This window comes from Pristiophorus japonicus, chromosome 2 (genome assembly GCF_044704955.1).
Source record: "Pristiophorus japonicus isolate sPriJap1 chromosome 2, sPriJap1.hap1, whole genome shotgun sequence".
Classification (NCBI taxonomy): Eukaryota; Metazoa; Chordata; class Chondrichthyes; family Pristiophoridae; genus Pristiophorus; species Pristiophorus japonicus.
Window position 1 is genome coordinate 143506175 of NC_091978.1, and position 24246 is coordinate 143530420.

Consider the following 24246-nt stretch of genomic DNA (forward strand, 5'->3'; position numbering starts at 1 on the left):
TCCGGTATTTGGAACGTCTTTGTCTGGGTCGAGGTAGGTGGAGTCTGGCAGCCAAGGTAAGGGGAGATAGGGGAGCCAGGGCCGAGAGGAGATGATGGGAACTGGGGCCGGGGGGAGATGGGGGGGAGCCGGGACCAGGGTCGGGGCGAGATCGCGCCACTGAGGACCGGGGCGATGTAGGGCTGGGGCGAGTTCGGGCCGCCGAGGGCTGGGGCGAGGTCAGGCTGCCGAGGCGGGGAGGAGTCTAGATTTTGGAACATTTTCCGGTTTCCAGATGACCCCACTATGGATCGGCCCGGTGTCTGGATTCCAGAACATTCCGAATTTTGGAACTCCGGATTTCGGACGCTCAACCTGCACTTGCATTGGAGGCTGTTCAGAGAAGGTGCACTGTGTTGATTTATGAGTATACGTTGTGTAGGTTGGGCCTATACACATTGGAGTTCAGAAGAATGAGAGGTGATCTTATTGAAACTTATAAGATAATGAGGGGGCTCGACAAAGTGGATGCAGAGAGGATATTTCCACTCATAGGGGAATCTAAAACTAGGGGACGTAGTCTCAGTCTAAGCGGCCGCCCATTTAAAACTGAGATGATGAGAAATTTCTTCTGAGGATTGTAATTCTGTGGAATCCTTTGCTCTCGAGAGCTGTGGAAGCTGGGTCATTGAATATATTTGAGGCGGAGATAGACAGATTTTTGAGTGATGAGGGAGTAAAGGGTTATGGGGAGCGGGCAGGAAGTGGAACTGAATCCATGATCAGATCAGCCATGATCTTATTGAATGGCGGAACAGTCTTGAGAGGCCATATGGCCTACTCCTGCTTCTATTTCATGTTCTTATGTTCTTTTTCACTTCTCCTCTGAACTTTCTATATTCAGCCTGATTTTACCTTTACAGCCAGCCTTTCTAGTACCTCATCTTTATCAATTCTTTTCCCATCCAGTATCACCTCTGCCTCCTCCTTTACTATGTCTATGGCAGCATCTTCTTCCTTGATAAAGACGCATACAAAGTACTCTTTTATTACCTCAGCCATGCCTTCTGCCTTCATGCGTAGCTCTCCTTTTTGCTCCCAAATCAGCCCTACCCCTCTTACTACCTGTTTACTATTTATATGCCTATAGAAGACTTTTGTAGTACCTTTTATGATAGCTGCCATTATATTCTTAAACCCTCTCTTTGCTCTTTTCTTTTCATTTTTACTTCTCTTCTGAACTTTCTATATTCAGCCTGATTCTCAGATGTATTCTCGACCTGACATCTTTTAAACGTGCTCTTTTTCTGCTTCAACTTACTCTCCATCTCTTTTGTCATCCAGGGAGCTCTGACTTTAGTTGCACTACCTTTCTCCCCAGTGAAAATAAAGCTCGAATGTACCTGAACTGTTTCCTCTTTAAAGGCAGTCCTTTATTCCACTAGTTTTGTTAGAATATGTAAGATTTCTAAATCTCTGGCATTAAATTGACAGCAAGACTGATTCTTTTAAAACAATTTGGAATAGTTTATTAAACACACACACATGCACATCTATCAGCAGTCATCAGCTATCCTACGGATCAACTCAGTTACAACAGATACAATGTTACAATAATGATTTATAAAAAGGTATACGTCACTTTCCTCTGGTTGGCTGGCTGAGCACACGGCCTGCTGTTTTGGCTGGTCTTGAGAGGACAGTTTGCCGTGTGCTCAGGAGAGAAGAAAAGAGAAGAGAGTGAGCAAACTTTGCGCTTGCGTTTTTATATTCCTTAATTCCATTGTTTCTCAGAAAACCCCAGGATTGGGTCTTGGTTCCAGGGCAGTTCCTTATTGGTTCTCCTCATACATGTCTGTCTGGAGGACCGTACCATTAACACCTTTTCATTTCGATGGGTTTCAAAGCCATATTTCTTTGTCCCTTAAGCTCTGCCCATCCAGGGAACACATGAACTGGGAGAAGGTATCCATTTTTTCTCTTCCAACTGCAGTCTTTCCATATAATCTACACTTTCAACATTTATACATACACAGAATCAATTTTATCATTAATAAACACTTTTATTCTTGAGGGGGAAATATCCTTATTGACTCCTCATATGGGTTATCTCCTCAGGGCTCACATAGCATAAACATTGAGGGTTCTGACAGCTCTGCTGTTTATGTTTCTGTGAGATGGCTGACCGCTGTATAATGTGTTTTAAACTTAAAGAGAGAGAAAAGGGCATGGCCTGACTCAGTTCCCACTTTGTAAGGTGTATGCCACACGTAGGCGATTTACTATAATAAAATCTTCAGTGCACCATCGCTTCTCACAGCACATTGATGATTGATGATGTTCGTGAGTCACGCTGCAGCTCCCGCTTCTCCATCTTCCCTCGGCTTCGGTCGTGGCCAGTATCGTCCTGACAATTGTAAGGATCCGTGACATGGTCTGTGGGAAACAAGATCAGTGCAGTATTTACTCTTTGGCAGTTTTCAACTGATTAATGTGAAACCACTTCTTGTACTTAACACCCTTTTTCCCCGGTAACTGAATCAAATAAATCGTGGGGTTCAATCGGTCTATAATCTTATGCAATCCCCACCACCTGGGCTCAAAGGCAGCTTCTTCTTCCCATAATTTCGAATCATTACTGAGTCTCCCACCTGGTATACAAATGGATGTACTTTCTTGTCAACGTACCTCTTAATTTGTCTTTTTGACTTCCCCAATTTGGTGGCCACAAATTGATTGATCTGATCGGTGTGATCTACCACTTGTTCCAGTCAATTGGACCTACATGGTTTCATTGTCAGGGGACTCATCCCTGTTAGTGTTAGCTGGCCTGGTGTTCTCATGAGCCTCCTCATCATGGCCTGATACGGGGAGACCCCTGTTGTTCTATGAGGTGTGGACCTCATTGCCATTAAGCACATTGGCAGCATGTTAGCCCATTGAGTGGGGTGGTCTGCGCACAATTTTTTTAACATTAACTTGAGTGTCCTGTTCCCCCTTTTGACCTTCCAGACAACTGGGGGTGGTGACCAATATGTAATTTGTGTTTTATCCCCAACATTTCCTGCAGGTGGGTAAAAATTTTACCGGTAAAGTGTGATCTTGATCGCTGTCCACTTACACTGGTACTCCCCACCTACAAAACACATAATTCAACAGTGTTTTGGATGCTGTGATTGCGGTGTTGGAGTGGCAGGGAAATGCTTCGATACATTTAGTGAATTAATCCAGCACCACTCGGGCATGCTGAAAATTGCCTTGCGCCTGTGGAAATGGCCCAATGAATTCAATCTGGAAGTGAGTCCATGGCCCTTGAGGTGGGGGGTGCGCTTTGAAGCAAGGCTCGGTTAGTGCATGCGGGAGGATTGTGTTGCAGGCATGGTAGGCATCGTTCCATGTATTGTTTGATTGTTTCCCTCATGCAAGGCCACCAAGCTGTGGATGCTACCTTATAGAACGTTACCAGGGCCGAATAGTGCCCTGCTGTGGGGTGGGAGTGAAGGAGGGAGAGCAATTCCTGACCCACCTCTGGTGGAACACACACCACCGGGCAGGCATTTGGCTTTCTTTTGAACAGCAGCAACTGCTCATCTGAGTCAGGGGCAGTGGCTAGTATGGTATTGGGAGCCCAGGCTGTTGGTTGAGGGAGGGGTCTGCCTTCCTCATGCCACGCGCTTACAACAGCATATGACCAGTATTGCTGCTGCAGGGATTTTAAATCTAGGTGATCTATTGGGGAGGCCTTGCTAGCAGCATTGCAGGGCTCCACAACTATATCCTCTATCTCCCCATCAATGGCTGCTCTGTCTGCTCTGGAATTTCCCTCACTATGTGGGCCTTTTCTATGTGCTACTACCTTTCCTATGAAGCATGGTTGGCTTCGCTGTTAAAGGTATGACTAGAGCAGGCGTAACCAGGGCTCATGGACCAGGGCCTTAACGTCTATCGTATGATCATCATTTTTGTGGTATGGGGCAGGGAGAGCATGGTGTTTATAGCATAGGCACTATCAGACCAAATATTCACTGGTCTATCTGAGGTCTCCTTTACAGCAGTTAGAAGTGCGGTGATTTCTGCATATTGTGAAGACTGTCTGTTACATCTTCACTGGATGGTTCTTTCTGGCAATACTACAGCAATACCTGGTGTGAGGGGATCCCTCAATGTGATATGAGGACCCATTGATATAGACATCTGGGGCATCCTGTATGGGCTCTCTCTGCACAGGATGGGTGTCAAAGTTAATCAGGGGAATGGACATTCATGCGGGTCCCCTCATAGATCAGAAATTGTGGCAGCAAGGTGGTGGGTTTGGAAATGGTATCAATGTCTCTTTCCATAAATTCCAATGTCCATTTGCTGAGGCATTGCGATGAAACTAGCGTATCTCTAGGTTTCATCAGTAGTTTCAGAGGTGTGTGTCCATTGTGCAGGATTGTAGCCTGTAATCCAGTAATAAAGGTAAAGTGATGTACCGACAAGAAGACGGCCAGTAGGTGGCGCTCGCATGCAGTATACGTTTTTTCTGCCCCCTGCAGGATTCGAAACGCATATGCAATGGGCTATAGTCGATCAGATCGCGTTTGGCACAGAACTGCAGTGAGACTTTGTTCTGTGGCCCCGACCTCCAAATGGAAGGACTGCATGGGATCAGGAGGGATCAGACATGCGGCCTGTATCACTGCAGTTTTTAATTTAGCTATAGACTGGGTGTGAGCATTAATCCATGCCAAGCGTATGTCATCATCCTGCAGTTTTATTAAATCATACAGGGGCTTTGTACACACTGCAAAGCCTGGATAAAGTTCCTTTGGTACCCCACCAAACCTAAGAATGATCGTAGGGCTGTTTTGGAAGTGGGTAATGGCAGTCGCTGTACTATCTCCACCTTGTGAGAGTTGGGGATGATCCCTCTGGAGAAATGGACACTCCTAGCAAGGTGACCCATTCTTTTACTAATTGAGCCTTACGGGGATTCACCTTTAGTCCCGCCTGAGCCAACAATATCAAAAGTTCGTGCAAAAGGGACAGATGCTCTTCCATACTGTCGGTTGCCAGCAGTAGGTCGTCTACGTACCGTTAAACCCTTTAAGGGTCATACAACCCTTGCCCATCGCTGCATGGCATTCAGGATATGGGGTGTGGATGATGGTAACGGCTGAGCCAGTATCGATAAGCATAATTTGCTGCCTGCCCCCTTTTAAGACAACAAGGACTACTGGTCTCCCACTAGCATCAAGTCGGAACACCACTTCCGACCAATCTTTTGGGGCCGAACCCTGTCATAGGGTCGATCCTTGTCCGCGAATGGATCTCTCTAATGAGTGTGCATCGGTGATTGCGTTCACCGGTAAATGATTTTGCATTCTCCCCATGGCAATTTGGGTTTGTATGAGGGTTATCAACTGGTCCAATTGTTGATCTGTCCCAGAGGGCTTGGATTCATCCTTCTTTAGAAGGGTTACTAACTGAGCCAATTGTTGTTCCATCCTAGCGGGTTTGGGTTCATCCCTCAGGAGGTATCTATGCATTGCATTATGATTCGGTGCCAATCTGGGTCTGCTGCAGTCTTTTGCTAGGTGGCCTACCTTCTTACAATGAAAGCACTGTCCCTTAAAGGGGTAGTTTCGAGATCCCTCCACCGTTGACACTGGTTTATTTGCAGTGGATGGTGACTTCTTTTAACATCTTCCAAGCTATTTGAGCGCTGGTCTCTATATCTGTCCACTGATTGGTGGGCCTCATGGCTATGCCCAGGGTGGTTTTAACTAAAGAGTGGAGTTGGGTCAGGAACATCAATTTAAATTGTTCCTGATTCTTTCCTACTGCATCTGTGGGTGCCTGGTTCTGGGTACGTTGATAGATATCATATAGGCAAGCACTGAAGGCTCTAGGGGTCCCTTCCAGGCGCTGCTTGGTCTGATTAAGCAGAGTCACTAAGTTCAAGTTTTGGATCCCTAAATGGTTTAGGATCTCGTTCATGAGTGCACCAGCCACTGTGCCAGGCTGGAGGACTGCGTCTGGCAGATTATCTTTTAGGGAAGTGGAACAGGCCAAGAGGAGGACTCATGTTAAATCTCTCTCATCCAACTCTGGGTGACCCCTCCTGAAACTTACCCACCTCCTATTAACTTCCAGTGGGTCGTCCCCATCAGTAATGGGCCCCAACTCGTGGCTAAACGCTGTGGCGTCAGCACCAGTTATGGGCTGTGTGTTGGTATGGTTACTGGTGATGTGACCATGCGTATTACGTCATAAAGAAGTGGTTACTACGGCTACGATTGGCTCTTGTGTCTCCAAGGTATCCCATCCTACACTACCACTTGGGGATTATACTGACTGTGTTCCTCTTCTCAATCTGTCTCCCCCTTGTCCCCTTCTGTTGTCTCTGTTATGGCTCCCCGTGTTACTGCGGATACCAGGGCCTGCTGCTCCCCTAACTTACTTTTTAGCATCGCTATTTCTAGTTGGCACTGGGAGTGGTCTGCCTCCTTATGTGGCTTCTTAATTACTTCGCTTAATGTTCCCCTACCATCTTCTATCTCTTGCTGGAGTCCCAAATTTTCCAATTAATATTTTTTTAGCTCTAATTTGTTTTCATTTGCTTTAACGATAGCTACTGAGGCATTTAAATTTGAGAGGCTTTGTTGTTGTTGTAGCAGCAGTAGCAGAGAGGGAGCAGCTAGCTGCAGCTGCAGCAGAGGCAGGAAGTAAACAAAGAAGTAAAAAGTAGTCGAAGTGTGACATCACAGCCAAGAGGATAAGTGATTGGCTGCCTGATTGGTGAGTAGTTTTTCTTTTTTCTTTTTTCTTTTTCTTATCAGTAGGAAACCTTTGTCATTGTTGCCAAATTAAGTAAATTAACTAATTTTAGGGTTAAGTCATGTCAGTTGAGCACAGTGCCGTGCCATGCTCCTCCTGTGCTATGTGGGAAATCAGGGACACTGGAAGTGTCCCTGACTACTACGTGTGTGGGAAGTGTGAACATCTGCAGCTCCTGACAAACCACATTGCGGAACTGGAGCTGCGGATGGATTCACTCTGGAGCATCCGCGATGCTGAGGATGTTGTGGATAGCAAGATTAGAGAGTTGGTCACACCGCAGGCAAAGGGTACAAAGGCAGATAGGGAATGGGTGACCATCAGGCAGATCAGTAGTTGGAAAGTAGTGCAGGAGTTCCCTGCGGTCATCTCTCTCCAAAACAGATCAGATATACCGCTTTGGATACTGTTGGGGGAGATCGCTCATCAGGGGAAGGCAGCAGCAGCCAAGTTCATGGCTGCGCAGGAGGACAGGAAAAAGAGTGGGAGAGCTATAGTGATAGGGGACTCTATTGAAAGGGAAATAGATAGACATTTCTGTGGCCGCAAACGAGACTCCAGGATGGTATGTTGCTTCCTTGGTGCAAGGGTCAAGGATGTCTTGGAGCGGCTGCAGGGCATTCTGGAGGGGGAGGGCGAACAGCCATAGTGCATATAGGTACCAACGATATAGGTAAAAAGCGGGATGAAGTCGTACAAGCTGAATTTAGGGAGCTAGGAGTTAAATTAAGAAGTAGGACCTCAAAGGAAGTAATCTCAGGATTGCTACCAGTGCCACGTGCTAGTCAGAGTAGAAATAGCAGGATAGTTAGGATGAATACGTGGCTTGAGGAATGGTGCAAGAGGGAGGGATTCAAATTCCTGGGACATTGGAACCGGTTCTGGGAGAGGTGGGACCAGTACAAACCGGATGGTCTGCACATGGGCAGGACTGGAACCGACGTCCTAGAGGGAGTGTTTGCTGGTGCTGTTGGGGAGGATTTAAACTAATAGGACAGGAGGATGGGACCCTATGCAGAGAGACAGAGGGAAGTAAAATGTGATCAGAAGCAAAAGGTAGAAAGGCGAAAAGTAAAAGTGGAGGGCAGAAAAATCAAAGACAAACATCAAAAAGGGCCACATTACAGCATAATTCTAAAAGGACAAAGAGTGTTAAAAAAACAAGCCTGAAGGCTCTGTGTTTCAATGCGAGGAGCATTCGTAATAAGGTTAAATATGAGATTAACGCAATATTAAGGAAGGACATTAGCGTGGATGCGATGGAATCTGTATGGGTAGAGCTGCAAAACACCAACGGGCAGAAAACGCTAGTGGGAGTTGTGTACAGACCACCAAACAGTCATAGTGAGGTTGGGGATGGCATCAAACAGGAAATTAGGGATGCATGCAATAAAGGTACAGCAGTTATCATGGGTGACTTTGATCTACATATAGATTGGGCTAACCAAACTGGTAGCAATACGGTGCGGGAGGATTTCCTGGATTGTATAAGGGATGGTTTTCTCGACCAATATGTCGAGGAACCAACTAGAGAGCTGGCCATCCTAGAATGGGTGTTGTGTAATGAGAGAGGATTAATTAGAAATCTTGTTGCGCGAGGCCCCTTGGGCAAGATTGACCATAATATGGTAGAATTCTTCATTAAGATGGAGAGTGACACAGTTAATACAGAGACTAGAGTCCTCAACGTAAAGAAAGATAACTTTGAAGGTATGAGACGTGAATTGGCTAGGATAGACTGGCGAGTGATACTTAAAGAGTTGACGGTGGATAGGCAATGGCACACATTTAAAGATCACATGGATGAACTTCAACAATTGTACATCCCTGTCTGGCGTAAAAATAAAACGGGGAAGGTGGTTCAACCGTGGCTTACAAGGGAAAGTGTTAAATCCAAGGCAGAGGCACATAAATTGGCCAAAAAAAACAGCAAATCTGAGGACTGGGAGAAATTTAGAATTTAGCAGAGGAGGACAAAGGGTTTAATTAGGAGGGAAAAATAGAATATGAGAGTAAGCTTGCAGGGAACATAAAAACTGACTGCAAAAGCTTCTACAGATACGTGAAGAGAAAAAGATTAGTGAAGGCAAATGTAGGTCCCTTACAGTCAGAATCAGGTGAAGTCATAATGGAGAATAAAGAAATGGCAGACCAATTGAACAAATACTTTGGTTCTGTCTCCACTAAGGAAGACACAAATAACCTTCTGGAAATACTAGAGGGACCGAGGGTCTCGGGAGAAGGAGGAACTTATTTGTCAGGAAATTGTGTTAGGGAAATTGATGAGATTGAAGGCCGATAAATCCCCAGGGCCTGATAGTCTGCATCCAAGAGTATTTAAAGAAGTGGCCCGAGAAATAGTGGATGCATTGATGGTCATTTTCCAACATTTTATAGACTCTGGATCAGTTCCTATGGATTGGAAGGTAGCTAATGTAATCTTTCTTTTTAAAAAAAGGAGGGAGAGAGAAAACGGAATTATAGACTGGTCAGCCTGACATCAGTAGTGGGGAAAATGTTGGAATCAATTATTAAAGCTGTAATAGCAGCACATTTGGAAAGCAGTGACAGGATCGGTCCAAGTCGGCATGGATTTATGAAAGGGAAATCATGCTTGACAAATCTTCCCGAATTTTTTGAGGCTGAAACTAGTAGAGTGGACAAGGGGGAGCCAGTGGATGTGGTGTACTTAGATTTTAAGAAGGCTTTTGACAAGGTCCCATATAAAAAATTAGTGTGCAAAATTAAGGCACATGGCATTGGGGGTAATGTATTGACGTGGATAGAGAACTGGTTGGCAGACAGGAAGCAGAGAGTAGGAAACATAGAAACATAGAAACATAAAAAATAGGTGCAGGAGTAGGCCATTTGGCACTTCGAGCCTGCACCGAAATTCAATGAGTTCATGGCTGAACACGCAACTTCAGTATCCCATTCCTGCTTTCTTGCCATACCCCTTCATCCCCCTAGTAGTAAGGACTACATCTAACTCCTTTTTGAACATATTTAGTGAATTGGCCTCAACAACTTTCTGTGGTAGAGAATTCCACAGGTTCACCACTCTCTGGGTGAAGAAGTTTCTCCTCATCTAAGTCCTAAATAGCTTACCCCTTATCCTTAGGAATAACCGGGTCCTTTTCAGAATGGCAGGCAGTGACTCGTGGGGTACCGCAAGTTTCAGTGCTGGGACCACAGCTATTTACAATATACATTAATGATTTAAACGAAGGAATTGAATGTAATATGTCCAAATTTGCAGATGACACTAAGCTGGGTGGTGGTGTGAGCTGTGAGGAGGATGCTAAGAGGCTGCAGGGTGACTTGGACAGGTTAGGTGAGTGGGCAAATACATGGCAGATGTGGTATCATGTTGATAAATATGAGGTTATCCACTTTGGTGGTACAATCAGGAGGGCTGATTATTATCTGAATGGTGACAGGTTGGTAAAGGGGAGGTGCAACAAGACCTGAGTGTCATGGTACATCAGTCATTGAAAGTTGGCATACAGGTGCAGCAGGCGGTAAAAATGGCATGTTGGCCTTCATAACGAGAGGATACGAGTATAGGAGCAAGGAGGTCTTACTACAGTCGTACAGGGCCTTGGTAAGGCCACACCTAGCATATTGTGTACAGTTTTGGTCTCCTAATCTGAGGAAGGACATTCTTGCTATTGAGCGAGTGCAGCGAAGGTTCACCAGACTGATTCCCAGGATGGCAGGACTGACATATGAAGAAAGATTGGATCGACTAGGCTTATATTCACTGGAATTTAGAAAAATGAGAGCGGACTTCACAGAAACATATAAAATTCTGACAGGATTGGACAGGTTAGATGCAGGAAGAACGTTCCTGATGTTGGGGAAGTCCAGAACCAGGGTCACAGTCTAAGGATAAGGGGTAAGCCATTTAAGACCGAGATAAGGATAAACATCTTCACTCAGAGAGTTCTGGGCATGTGGAATTCTCTACCACAGAAAGTTGTTGGGGCCAGTTCGTTAGATATATTCAAAAGGGAGTTAGATGTGGTCTTGACGGCTAAAGGGATCAAGGGGTCTGGAGAGAAAGCAGGAATGGGGTACTGAAATGCATGATCAGCCATGATCATATTGAACGGTGGGCAGGCCCGAAGGACCGAATGGCCTACTCCTGCACCTATTTTCTCTGTTTCTATGAAGCTGCCTATTCGGCACCTCTTTTTAATTGCCTAATACCGTGGTTTAATTGACCAATTTCTTGTACTAAATGCTGTATTTCGCCCTCTTTTAACTGCTTCACAAGTTGGAGGCCTTCTTCCTTTTGTTGTTTTATACCTTGAATCTCTTTTTCTTTTAGTTGAATCTCTTTTACTTGCAATTCTTTTAAATCCTGCATCACTTTGGCATCCTGCCTCATTAATTCCTCATCTCTCCGGGCACAATAAAATGCACTGAATGCCAAGAGACTGTTTGCCCGTTTTGGCCTTAGTTCTCCTTGATCTACTTTCTCCTGGAGAAATGCCAAGAGCTCCCCAAAGGACGCATGTTGGCACTTACGGGAGTATGGTGCCTGTGCCTGTAACTCTTCTATGTCCTTTATGAGCACCTTTTTGGATAACTTCTCCTGATAAACTATCTCAACATTTATTTTTGTTGGCTTTCTGTTCATGACCAATGCCTTCATCCTGTGTCTTTTGAATTTAACTACTGGTGGGTCCCCACTTAAACAGTTCCAACTATCGAGACGACTGCTCCTTAAGAAGCAACTTCTCCCGATCCGTTTAACCATTTATAGTTTATACATCGCAACATAGTTTAGAATCACAACTCCCGAAATCCAATTGTTCAAAAGAATCATTAAAAGCTATCTCGCCAGATCCCGGACGAGCCCCAATGTTGTAAGATTTCTAAATCTCTAGCATTAAATTGACGATAAGACCGGTTCTTTTAAAACAATTTGGAATAGTTTATTAAACACACACACATGCACATCCATCAGCAGTCATCAGCTATCCTACGGATCGACTCAGTTACAACCAATGCAATGTTACAACAATGATTTATAAAAAGGTATAAAAAGGTATATGTCACTTTCCTCTGGCTGGCTGGCTGAGCACACGGCCTGCTGTTTTGGCTGGACTTTAGATGACGGTTTGCCGTGTGCTCAGGAGAGAAGAAGAGAGAAGAGAGTGAGCAAACTTTGCGCTTCCGTTTTTATATTCCTTAAGTCCATTGTTTCTCAGAAAGCCCCAAGATTGGTTCCAGGGCAGTTCCTTATTGGCTCTCCTCACACGTGTCTGTCTGGAGGATCATGCCTTTAACACCTTTTCGTTTCGATGGGTTTCAAAGCCATGTTTCCTTTGTCCCTTCGGCTCTGCCCATCCAGAGAATACATGGACTTGGAGAAGGTATCCATTTTATCTCTTTCAAACTGCAGCCTTTCCATATAATCTACACTTTCAACATTTGTACATACACAGAATCAATTTTATCATTAATAAACACTTTTATTCTTACAAACTGTTTGGCACATCGGGTTGGATTTTCTTCTTTCTGATCGGGTATGGTGGACACGACTTCCACCCACCCCGTTGATACTGTCACTTACCCTTCGCATCTTCTGGATTAGAGTTACTTAGGTGTGTAGGAAAGATCCAGTAGGATTCCTGTCATCATTGTAAGCCCACTGCTGCAAGAAAGGCAAAAGAAGAAGACCTTGACCTCCACTGCTGCATATAAGGGAAGAAGAGATCTGACAAAAACAGCTGTACTTTTTGTGCCAATTCTGAGGCCTACAACTAAGTGCTAGGGTCTATTTGGAGTGAGAAGAGGCCTCTACTTGGCCCTCTCCCTCCACCAGGAGACTTCAGAGTCATTGCACTGCTACCCCAGTCCTTTCACCAGGTGGTTCTAGGGAACGGCACAGTAAAAGGGATAGATAGGTGGAAAATCCACTGAGAACCTAAGTCCCACCTTCCTGGCAACATTTGTGTGTGATGAGCATAGAAGAGGCACCAAGTGTTAGAACTCTGTGAGAGTAATGAATGAAAGAATTTCACACACATAAAGAAACTGCAAGAAAGGGCCAGGGAGAGCAATTAATTTAACCTTGGCTGACCTAATGAGGTCCATACATTCTAAAGGAGTCCTGGGGTTCAATGAGGTGGCACTCATGGCGATAACCACCTCCCTTCACAAAAGTATGTAGCAGATTCTTGGCAGGTCTCCTTTAGGGAGACCTCTAGGTCATTGTCCCTGAGGCTTTCTGCTCTTTTATAATTTGCTGCTATCCTTCTCTTCCAGTGCTTCCATTTGTTGGAGGTATATATAGAATATTTTCATATATCCTTTATACCTGTAATACAAGTTTGAGGATGAGTAAACCACTGCAAACATCTGGTAAATGCTTTTTATTAAACCAAATCAACGATATAATAAAACATAACTCCTTGCATACTTTGCATATGAGATCAGTATTGATTATAATTCACTTGCAAAGGACTCTTTTTAGAGTTGCGTTTTGATTGCTTACACCAGCCTCATTACTGCTAGGTCAAAAGCACTCTCAAGCAGCTCTAGTGTCTGTCCAACTTCCTTGGATAAATCTCCTTCCACGCGTCTGTGCAATAACATCTGGTTACGTGTTCAGTGTACTCATTAATGAGAAACATAGGTATCTGTTATGACCTTTCTTTTATCTCTTCCCAGTACATTCATTAAACAAACCCATGGATGGATCTCATGGATGGTTAATGAGGTAATGTCTCCAGTTGTGCCAAGCCTGACTTTGTTCCAAGTCCATTTCAGAATGAATACCAATATGTGGATATATATTTTAAAAATGCACTATGGCTATTCTACCTGGAATAGCTTATAGTTATACCATTGCCCTTAAAGCAGCGGCAGGTTTTATATCCATCGCTCCCACAACTATTTTCAACCCCCACCTTATCAGTCATTCAAGGCCTATTTGGGGCTGAGCTCACAATTCTTTGTGAGTTTTGAACCGCCCTCCTTCCCCCTCTACAGTGTATCTGAGGTGCTGCAGGTTAGATTTGCACAGTTTGCTCACCTCTCTATTCAAATTATCTGACCTCACAACGTCATGGCGAGCAGAAGTCAGTCCCCCACCTCATTTCCAGCAGTGCTGGTGGAATTTTGGGTATATTGACATTTTTTAATTGATCTTATTTTAGAGCTAAGCATAAATGGCCCTTCCAAAACTATACGTAGCTGTCCTGTTTTATCCTAATTTATGACAGAAAATGAAGCGGCTGAGCAAAAAATTAACGACAAAATAAATAATGTCAAATTATATCATTGGATATAATAATAATCCTGAAAATGGAAGATCAATATCACATTAAGCTCTCAGCTTTATTAAGCAGTATGAAAATGTGACTGGTTGCCTGAGCTCAAATCTCAGGGGTATAAATGTGTGTTAATCTATTTTTATCACATATGGAATAGCAAAAGGAAACATTCCATTTCCCACTCTTGCTGTTAATGGTCAATTTAGAGGAAAAAAATCTGTGAGGAAATCTGTCACATGAATGAGTGCAAAATCAATAATACTTTTTTCGTTAAAAAATTGTGTTTTGATAACCTTACTACATGTACTATTCTAGTTATCCTTCATATGTTGCCAAGATACATTATCTGTAATTGTCTCCTAATAGACTGGCTGAATTATTAAAATACGAGTTTTGCCTGGGATTAAAAGTCATCAGAAAGTACAGAGAGCTAATGCATCAAAAGGTAGGCTGTTTGCTTTCAAAGAAATGTATTATTTATCATGAGAAAATCTCCCAATCCTATCCAACAGATGGTTTTGGAAATCTTTAAAAAAATAACAGACCAGATATGAGGACAGAGGCAACATGAAAACATCATTAAAAAATGAAAAAATAACTATTAGTTTTACCTTTACTGTTGCTGTACTTGTTACAATTTTTGCTTATTTGATCATTTAACACATTGGCCGGAATTTCATATCCGGGGTGATAATGGGCGCTGTGCATTTTATGCTATTACGATCTGTGAGACGCTAGAGGCTGAGGTGCTAAGTGTTAGCGCCAGTGCTAAACCGGCACTGAAATTTACAAGTTTTGCTGCATTTGCCATGCCTGGTCACTAACCTCTTAGCACATCCCCCGTGCCCCCCGCCACCCCCACACCCACCCCCTGGCACTAACAGGAGGCGTTAAGCAACCAAATTTCTCCCTCAAAGATTTTTATGTTTGACAACACATTAACGGAAACTTTGCATAAACATTAGATCAAACATCCAAGTGGCTACCCTTGTGTGTTGTTAGTTGGTATGATTGCACTTTAATGAGAGTGAGTATGAATATGAGGGGTGGCTAGTGAGATGGGGATGTGATAACGTTAGAGAGAGAGGGGGATTGTTGGATGTGCAAGATATGTTTGTGCACGTAAGGATGTACAGGGGTCGAATAGGGAAGGTCGAGTGATGGGGATATGATGAGAGGCACCGGAGGATGAAGGTGAGTGTGACTTTGTTCTCATGTTTCCTGATCTAATGAGATAATTGAAAAAATTGTGGCACTGCACCCAGGTTCTCCTGACCACATCCCTGCTACTGACCTCCTCTGCACTCTGCAGCCAGGCTGTTTTGGTATCCTGGAGAGGGCTCTTCTGCCCGTCGGAAGGGAAGAGGACCTCTCTGTGTGCTCTGACTCCATCCATAAGTATATGGAAGAAGAGAGTCATCAGAGAACCTGGGTGCAGCCCTCTGCCTCTATATATTAATTGCCAGTGTTTGCAACTCTCAGCGCTGTAGTGCAGCGACAGCAATCTGGGCCCAAGTTTGGCCCCACGGTTAGAATGGCGCACCTCCGTGAGGTGCACCGACTTTTTAGAACAGAAGCGGCACCTATTATTTACCTTCGCATTCTCCCTGCAGTCTGATCGATCCAGGCCCTTGGCGCAGCGCAGCAGAATGCGTAAGGGGCGGAGCCAGATCCCGGCGCTGAAAACAGTGCCGGGAGTTCTGCACATGCACGTTAGAGTGTGCGCGCATGTGCAGTAGCTCCTTGCAGCCAAAATCTCTGCAGGCTGTGTGGAAGGAGCCTGAAGCATGCCGCTCCTAGCCCTGGCCGAATGGGCTCCCCCGATGCTGCGTTCATGTGAGCAGGCCCCCAATAGTCCTAGTCGCATTATTTCAGTGGTTGTGCCTATGTATGGGTGCATGCTTTGATTTAAAGTATCTTGAATATTTTATGACAAGATTGGGATCTTTGCAGTATAACTTGCCGATGGCATTATTGTCAACCAGCCAGTCAAAGGCAGGAGATGCTCGGCAACCGGGTTAATGTGCGTGTGGGGCACATGAAGCATTCAGAGAGTGGGGACGGCTTCATGCAGCATGTGAAAGCGAAGGAACAGGCCAAGAGGGGACGAGGCAGATGGGGATCTGGCTCAAGCTGAATTAGGGGAAGTTATAACGGGGAACAAAGAAATGGCAGACCGATTGAACAAGTACTTTGGTTCGGTATTCACTAAGGAGGACACAAACAACCTTCCGGATATAAAAGGGGTCAGAGGGTCTAGTAAGAAGAAGGAACTGAGAGAAATCCTTATTAGTCGGGAAATTGTGTTGGGGAAGTTGATGGGATTGAAGGCCGATAAATCCCCAGGGCCTGATGGACTGCATCCCAGAGTATTAAGGAGGTGGCCTTCGAAATAGCGGATGCATTGACAGTCATTTTCCAACATTCCATAGACTCTGGATCAGTTCCTATGGAGTGGAGGATAGCCAATGTAACCCCACTTTTTAAAAAAGGAGGGAATTATAGGCCGGTCAGCCTGACATCGGTAGTGGGTAAAATGATGGATTCAATTATTAAGGATGTCATAGCAGCGCATTTGCAAAGAGGTGGCATGATAGGTCCAAGTCAGCATGGATTTGTGAAAGGGAAATCATGCTTGACAAATCTTCTGGAATTTTTTGAGGATGTTTCCAGTAGAGTGGACAAGAGAGAACCAGTTGATGTGGTATATTTGGACTTTCAGAAGGCTTTCGACAAGGTCCCGCACAAGAGATTAATGTGCAAAGTTAAAGCACATGGGATTGGGGGTAGTGTGCTGACGAGGATTGAGAACTGGTTAGCAGACAGGAAGCAAAGAGTAGGAGTAAATGGGTACTTTTCAGAATGGCAGGCAGTGACTAGTGGGGTACCGCAAGGTTCTGTGCTGGGGCCCCAGCTGTTTATATTGTACATTAATGATTTAGACGAGGGGATTAAATGTAGTATCTCCAAATTTGCAGATGACACTAAGTTGGGTGGCAGTGTGAATTGCGAGGAGGATGCTATGAGGCTGCAGAGTGACTTGGATAGGTTAGGTGAGTGGGCAAATGCATGGCAGATGAAGTGTAATGTGGATAAATATGAAATTATCCACTTTGGTGGTAAAAACAGAGAGACAGACTATTATCTGAATGGTGACAGATCAGGAAAAGGGGAGGTACAACGAGACCTGGGTGTCATGGTACATCAGTCATTGAAGGTTGGCATGCAGGTACAGCAGGCGGTTAAGAAAGCAAATGGCATGTTGGCCTTCATAGTGAGGGGATTTGAGTACAGGGGCAGAGAGGTGTTACTACAATTGTACAGGGCCTTGTTGAGGCCACACCTGGAGTATTGTGTACAGTTTTGGTCTCCTAACTTGAGGAAGGACATTCTTGCTATTGAGGGAGTACAGCGAAGGTTCACCAGACTGATTCCCGGGATGGCGGGACTGACATATCAAGAAAGACTGGATCAACTGGGCTTGTATTCACTGGAGTTCAGAAGAATGAGAGGGGATCTCATAGAAACTTTTAGAATTCTGACGGATTCAGACAGGTTAGATGCAGGAAGAATGCTCCCAATGTTGGGGAAGTCCAGAACTCGGGGTCACAGTCTCAGGATAAGGGGTAAGCCATTTAGGACCGAGATGAGGAGAAATTTCTTCACCCAGAGAGTGGTGAACCTATGAAATTCTCTACCACAGAAAGTTGTTGAGGCCAATTCACTAAATATATTCAAAAAGGAATTAGATGTAGTCCTTACTACGAGGGGGATGAAGGGGTATGGCGAGAAAGCAGGAAAGGGGTACTGAAGTTACATGTTCAGCCATGAACCCATTGAATGGTGGTGCAGGCTCGAAGGGCCGAATGGCCTACTCCTGCACCTATTTTCTATGTTTCGATGAAAAGCAAACTTTGAACGAACCAAGCTGAAACAACTAACAGCTGCTGGCACCAATCCAATATCAGTTTGTGGCGTTGTTTTGTTGTCCAAATCAAATACATTTTATCCGTGTGTGTGTGTCTCTCTCTCTCTATCTCAAAAAAAACCTCTCCTCCACCCTCCCACCTCCCCCCCCCCCCCCGCCCCCCGCCCCCAACCCCTCACTGTCACAAACACAGAGAGACACTGACAGAAACAGAGAGAGAGACACTGACAGAAACACAGAGAGAGACATGGACAGAAACACAGAGAGGCTGATAGAAACACCTTCCCTTCACACAAAGGTCGGACTTCTATTTTTTATTTGTTATTGATTGGTTGCTTATTACTTTGGTCTTGGTGCTTTAGGTGCAGGTTACATTTTATTTTTTATTTGTCAATTAATTGCTTATTACATTTTGTGCTTTGTTTAGTGATTTGTAAGTCTTGGTGTGGGTCCTCTCAGCTTCCTTGTATTTTTTATTTGTTACTGAATGCTTATTTTTGTGCTTTATTTAGTGCTTGGTGCTTTAAATGTACTGTTTTGTTTAAAGCTTCGTGATTTAAATGTACTTATGGTTCTTTAATGTTGTTGTGAAGGTGTTTAGTGCTTTGCAAAATCCTCTCTCTTCCCTCCAACCCCCCCGCCTCCCACCCCCCTTCCCACCACAACCATCTCTGGCTACCTGCGCTGATTTCTTAAGTCTCCGCAAGCTTTTTCTGAGCGTACAAAAGTGACCACAATTGCTAGACTAAGTTAGTTTGGAGTAACTTTTCGTTGGCTAAACTTGCTTAAATGGCCAAAACAGGAGTAAGTGGCTGGTAACACCCCCTTTAGAAAATAAAACTGAACTTAAAAAGAAACTGAACTAGCTCACTTAAACTGGAGAAAACTAAATGGGGAGAATTGTGATTTTTAAGATACTCCAAAAAAAAACTATTTGCTCAAAAAATATAGGAGCAACTCCTGGAGAAACTATATTAGATTGATATTCAAATGCAAAGTGGACATGGCTGAAAACGCATCATCGATGACATCACCAGATCTGCACCATTGAATTGAGCTGGGTAATTCGTAGGTTGGGCTTAATAGGCCCTATTAAAGGAAAGTCATTTTCAACAGCTGGATGGAGCCAGCAGCGGGGTCGCGACCCACCATGGCCAACCCCCGCACCAGACTTGCCCAGGTCGGCACCATTTGGTTCTTCAGAGTTATTATAGATGTACGTAGATTCACTTCTATATCATGATTTACTATAAAGCAAACAAAAGCAACAAAAAAAAATGGTGTTGAAATTACAGTCGCGTGAAATTGTCTGTGACCACTATTTTACATAGATTATCAATACCAGGCAGTGAAATGTTATGGAGATGCATTAACATTCATTAATATCACATGATTTTGACTCCTATAATGCATGATGGCAGGAAATTTGCTGAACTGATCTGATGTTCTTTTAGCATTTGGATAACAGTTTGGTCCTGAATTTCACTTTGCAGCCTTAACTTTGACGTAACTGCCTCCAGTGGTAAACCCACCTGCCTTTGTCAATTTTTGTAAACATCTGCAGCATTTAAAGCACAACAACAGCTTAAAGGGAAAGACTTGGAAAAAAAGTCTGCTGGATGGTGAGATGCATGTTTGTTTGGTCAAGATGTCTGGAAGTGAAGTCTCAGTGCCACAAACAGTTAAACCTACTGACTCATCAGTAATGAAATGACTCATTCAAATGTGATAGTGGGGAGCTTTAATATTGTAAAGTCCTGTTCCCTCAGTACAGATTCACACGAGGCATATAGTCAAGTCAAGGTCACTCTGGACCTGCACCTTTATTTCACAGCTCTGGAATGCTGCACTTGCCTGAGACCTGTGCTTACATAACTGTCTCTTGCAAGTGCACCCCTGGTGGTAAGATATGCTGGTGGTTACAGGTTATATCTTATTGCAGTCATGTTAGGATACAGTTATATATAGTAATGTAAGATACATGACATCACCCTCCCCCAAGGTCTTATTGTCTTTATAGGTTCAGTTTCTCAGGTGGTCTACGCTCTCGCGTGGAGCGTCTGAGTTGTGGTTCAGTTGTTTGCCTTGGTGTCTGTTTTTCTTTGGGTGTGGTTGCTGGTATCTCGCCTGGTATCTTGCTGGTTTCGATTGGTGTGATTGTTGTTGACTCACCTGGGCTGTCTGTTGGGATTGCTCTTTCCTCAGGTTGTTCCCTCTGTCTGTCCATCAGGTGTGGTGCGAGTTCCACATTGTAGTCTGCCTCTGGTTCCGCAGTGTTGTTGGTAAATCTGCTTTTGACTTGGTCTACATGCCTCCGGCAGTTTTGCCATTGTCCATTTGTACTACCAGTAGCCTGTTTCCTTCCTTGTCCGCTACTGTCCCTGCAAGCCATTTGCGACCCCTGCCATAGTTTAGTACAAACACTTTGTCCCCTATCTCATTCCATCTCCCCCTTGAATTTCTGTCATGGTATTCAGTCAGCTTACAGCGCTTTGCCTCAACGATTTCGTGCATGTCTGGGAGGATTAATGAGAGCCTTGTTTTTAAAGTCCTTTTCATCAACAGTGTGCGCGGGGGGGATCCCAGTCAGTGAGTGCGGACGAGATCTGTATGCCAGCAGCAGTCACGACAGGCGACCCTGCAGCGTGGGACCTTGGATTTTAAGCATGCCTTGTTTAATGATTTGCACTGCTCTCTCCGCCTGGCCATTGGAGGCCGGCTTGAACGGTGCCGTCTTGACGTGATTTATGCTGTGGTCAATTATAAAGTCTTGGAATTCTGCGCTGGTGAAACACGGACCATTGTCACTGACCAATATGTCAGGGATTCCATGCGTTGCAAACATGGTTGCGAGGCTCTCCACAGTGTTGGAGGTTGTGCTCGAGTTTAAAATGGTACATTCGATCCACTTTGAAAATGCATCGACAACTACGAGGAACATTTTGCCCATGAATGGGACCGCATAGTCTACGTGCACCTGCGACCACGGTTTGGTAGACCAGGGCCAGGGGCTCAGTGGAGCCTCCCTGGGGGCATTGCTGAGTTGGGCACAAATGGTGCACCTTCAGACGCAGAGCTCCAAGTCCGCGTCAATACCAGGCCACCAGACGTGGGATCTGGCTATGGCCTTCATGAGAACGATCCCCGGGTGCTCGCGGTGGAGCTCCCGGACAAATGCCTCTCTGCCTCGCAGAGGCATGACTACTCGGCTGCACCACATCAGGCAGTCTGCTTGTAGTGATAGCTCACGCATGTGCCTGTGAAAGGGTTTTAATTCCTTGGGGCAGGCGTCGCGAGCCTCTGCCCAGTCATCGGTTAGGACACATCTTTTTACTAAGGATAACGTGGGGTCGCTGGCAGTCCAGGCTCTGATTTGGCGAGCCATCATGGGCGAACCTGTGGACTCAAAGGCATTGATTTCCATGACTATCTCACAGTCCTGTTCATCAGACCCTTCCGTGATCGCCAGGGGTAGCCTGCTGAGCACAGTTGTCTGTGCCTGGTCTGTGCCTTATGGTATAGTCGTAGGATGCCAGCATGAGTGCCCACCGTTGAATTCGCGCCGAGGCGTTGGCGTTTATTGCCTTGCTCTCGGATAGGAGAGACATGAGGGGCTTGTGGTCGGTTTCTAACGCGAACTTGGCCCCGAAAAGGTATTGGTGCATCTTTTTGACACTGTACACGCACACGAGTGCCTCCTTCTCTTCCATTCCATAGCCGCGCTCCGCCCGCGAAAGTGACCTTGAGGCATAAACTATGGGTTGTAATTTGACGGCACTATTGACATGTTGCAAAACGCACCCGACCCCATACGCTGACGCATCGCATGTGAGAACTAGCTTTTTACCTGGGTCAAGGAAAGTCAAAACACTGTTGGAACACAGAAGGTTGCGTGCCTTATTGAAGGCGCATTCCTGGGCGTACCCCCCAAAACTAATCGCACCCCTTATTGAGTAGCACATGGAGAGGCTCCAGCAGCATGCTTAAGTTCTGCATAAAGTTCCCAAAGTAATTGAGTCGCCCGAGAAAGGCGCGCAGTTCTGAGACATTCCGGGGCCTAGGTGCCAGGCGAATTGCTTCTGTTTTGGACTCTGCTGGGCGGATTCCATCAGCGGCAATCCTTCTGCCCAAAAATTCAACCTCGGGTGTGAGAAACAGGCACTTTGATTTCTTGACTCGTAGGCCTACCCGATCCAACCGCTTTAGTACTTCCTCCAAATTACGGAGACGGGAGTTGGTGTCCCTGCCCGTGATAAGTATGTCGTCTTGAAATACAACCGTCCCCGGGATGGACTTGAGCAGACTCTCCATGTTGCGCTGGAATATGGCAGCTGCTGACCTGATGCCGAATGGGCATCGATTGTACATGAAAAGGCCTCGATGTGTGTTGATGGTGGTGAGTAGCTTGGATTCCTCGGTCAATTCTTGCATCATATACGCAGATGTGAGGTCTAATTTTGAGAAAAATTTACCTCCAGCTAATGTGGCAAATAAGTCCTCCGCTCTGGGCAGCGGGTACTGGTCCTATAGGGAGACTCTGTTTATGGTAGATTTGTAGTCCCCACAGATTCGTACGGATCCATCAGGCTTCATGACTGGGACGATGGGACTTGCCCAGTCGCTAAATTCCACAGGTGATATAATGCCTTCCCGCAGAAGCCTGTCTAGTTCGTGTTCAATCTTTTCCCTCATCACATAGAGTATAGCTCTGGCCTTGTGATGGACCGGTCTAGCATCCTGTGTGATGTAGATTTTGACTTTGGCCCCTTTGAAAGTGCCCACACCTGGCTGAAAGAGATGTTCAAATCGCTTTATAACTGTTGAGCAGGAGGTCCGTTCCTCTAATGACATGGCATGGACATCATCCCATTTCCAGTTTAGTTTTGCCAGCCAGCTTCTCCCCAGCAGTGCTGGGGGGTCTCCGGGGACAATCCACAGGGGAAGTCGGTTCACTGTCCCTTTGTGTGTGATGGAGAGCATGGCGCTGCCGAGGACTGGTACGATTTCTTTGGTATAGGTCCTTAGTTTGGTGTCGACCCTTGTGAGTTTTGGTCTGTCTCTTTTATGCGACTACAGTTGTTCAAATTGTTGAGCGCCCATGAGAGATTGACTCACTCCCGTATCTAGCTCCATGTTGATAGATATCCCGTTGAGTAGGACCCTCATCATTATAGGAGGCATCCTGTTGTAGGAGCAGCGGCCATTGATCATGTTGACCCGCTGTACATCGGTGTCCCAGGTACTGTCCCCACCATCTTCTGGTCCGCTTTCCGACCCATCCGATTCGTATACCAGCCGAGCTGCCCTTTTTTTGCCCATGCGGTCCAAATGCCCTGTATATTCATAATTTCTGCAAACAGCCTGCTGAAATCAACATACCCTTGATGAGTGCCCACCCCCACACCTCCAGCACAGACCTGTTCCATTGTTCAAAGAGTTTCCAAAGAATGAGCTGCGTCTGGCTGATCTCTCTTGAGCTTCTCTCAGTTTGTAGTTGATTGCTCGCATTGTGGGTTGATGAGGTGTAAACGGCCATTCCTGTGGCCCTTGATGGCTTCTGCCTGCTGTCGAGAGCCTGTTCTCCCAGTTTTGTTGGTGTGTGGGGGTAGCAGCTTGTTTAGTGCTGTGAACTTCTTGTTCCGATATTTCGTTAGTTGTCGTACCTGCATTGTAAATCAACCTCGTTTCTTCTTCCCTGACCAAGAATGTCTGTGCAACCAGTGCTGCTGCCTCTAAGGTCAGGTTCTTGGTCTCTATGAGCTTTCGGAATATGCCTGTCTGGCCTATTCCTTCAATGAAAAAGTCTCTCAGCATTTCTCTCCTCAGTTCATCGGCGAACTCACATAAACTAGCCATACTCCGAAGTTCCGTCACGAAGTCGGGTATGCTCAGCATCTGTAGTTGTAGAACCTGTGTCTGGCCATGTGTAGGCTGCTCACTGGCTTCAGGTGGTCTCTTAGCAGTGTGCTCAATTCTTCAAACGACTTGCTTGCTGGTTTCTCGGGTGCCAACAGATCCTTCATTAAAGTGTATGTTTTCGAGCCACAGCTGGTCAAGAGATGGGCTCTTCTCTTGTCTGCCTTATCATCGCCTAACCAGTCTTTGGTTACAAAGCTTTGCTGGAGCCTTTCTATAAAGCCCTCCCAATTGTCTCCCGCATTGTACTTTTCATCTGATCCGTTGTTCGCCATTCTGTGGATTCTGTAATCCCGTAACTCGTTGCCACTG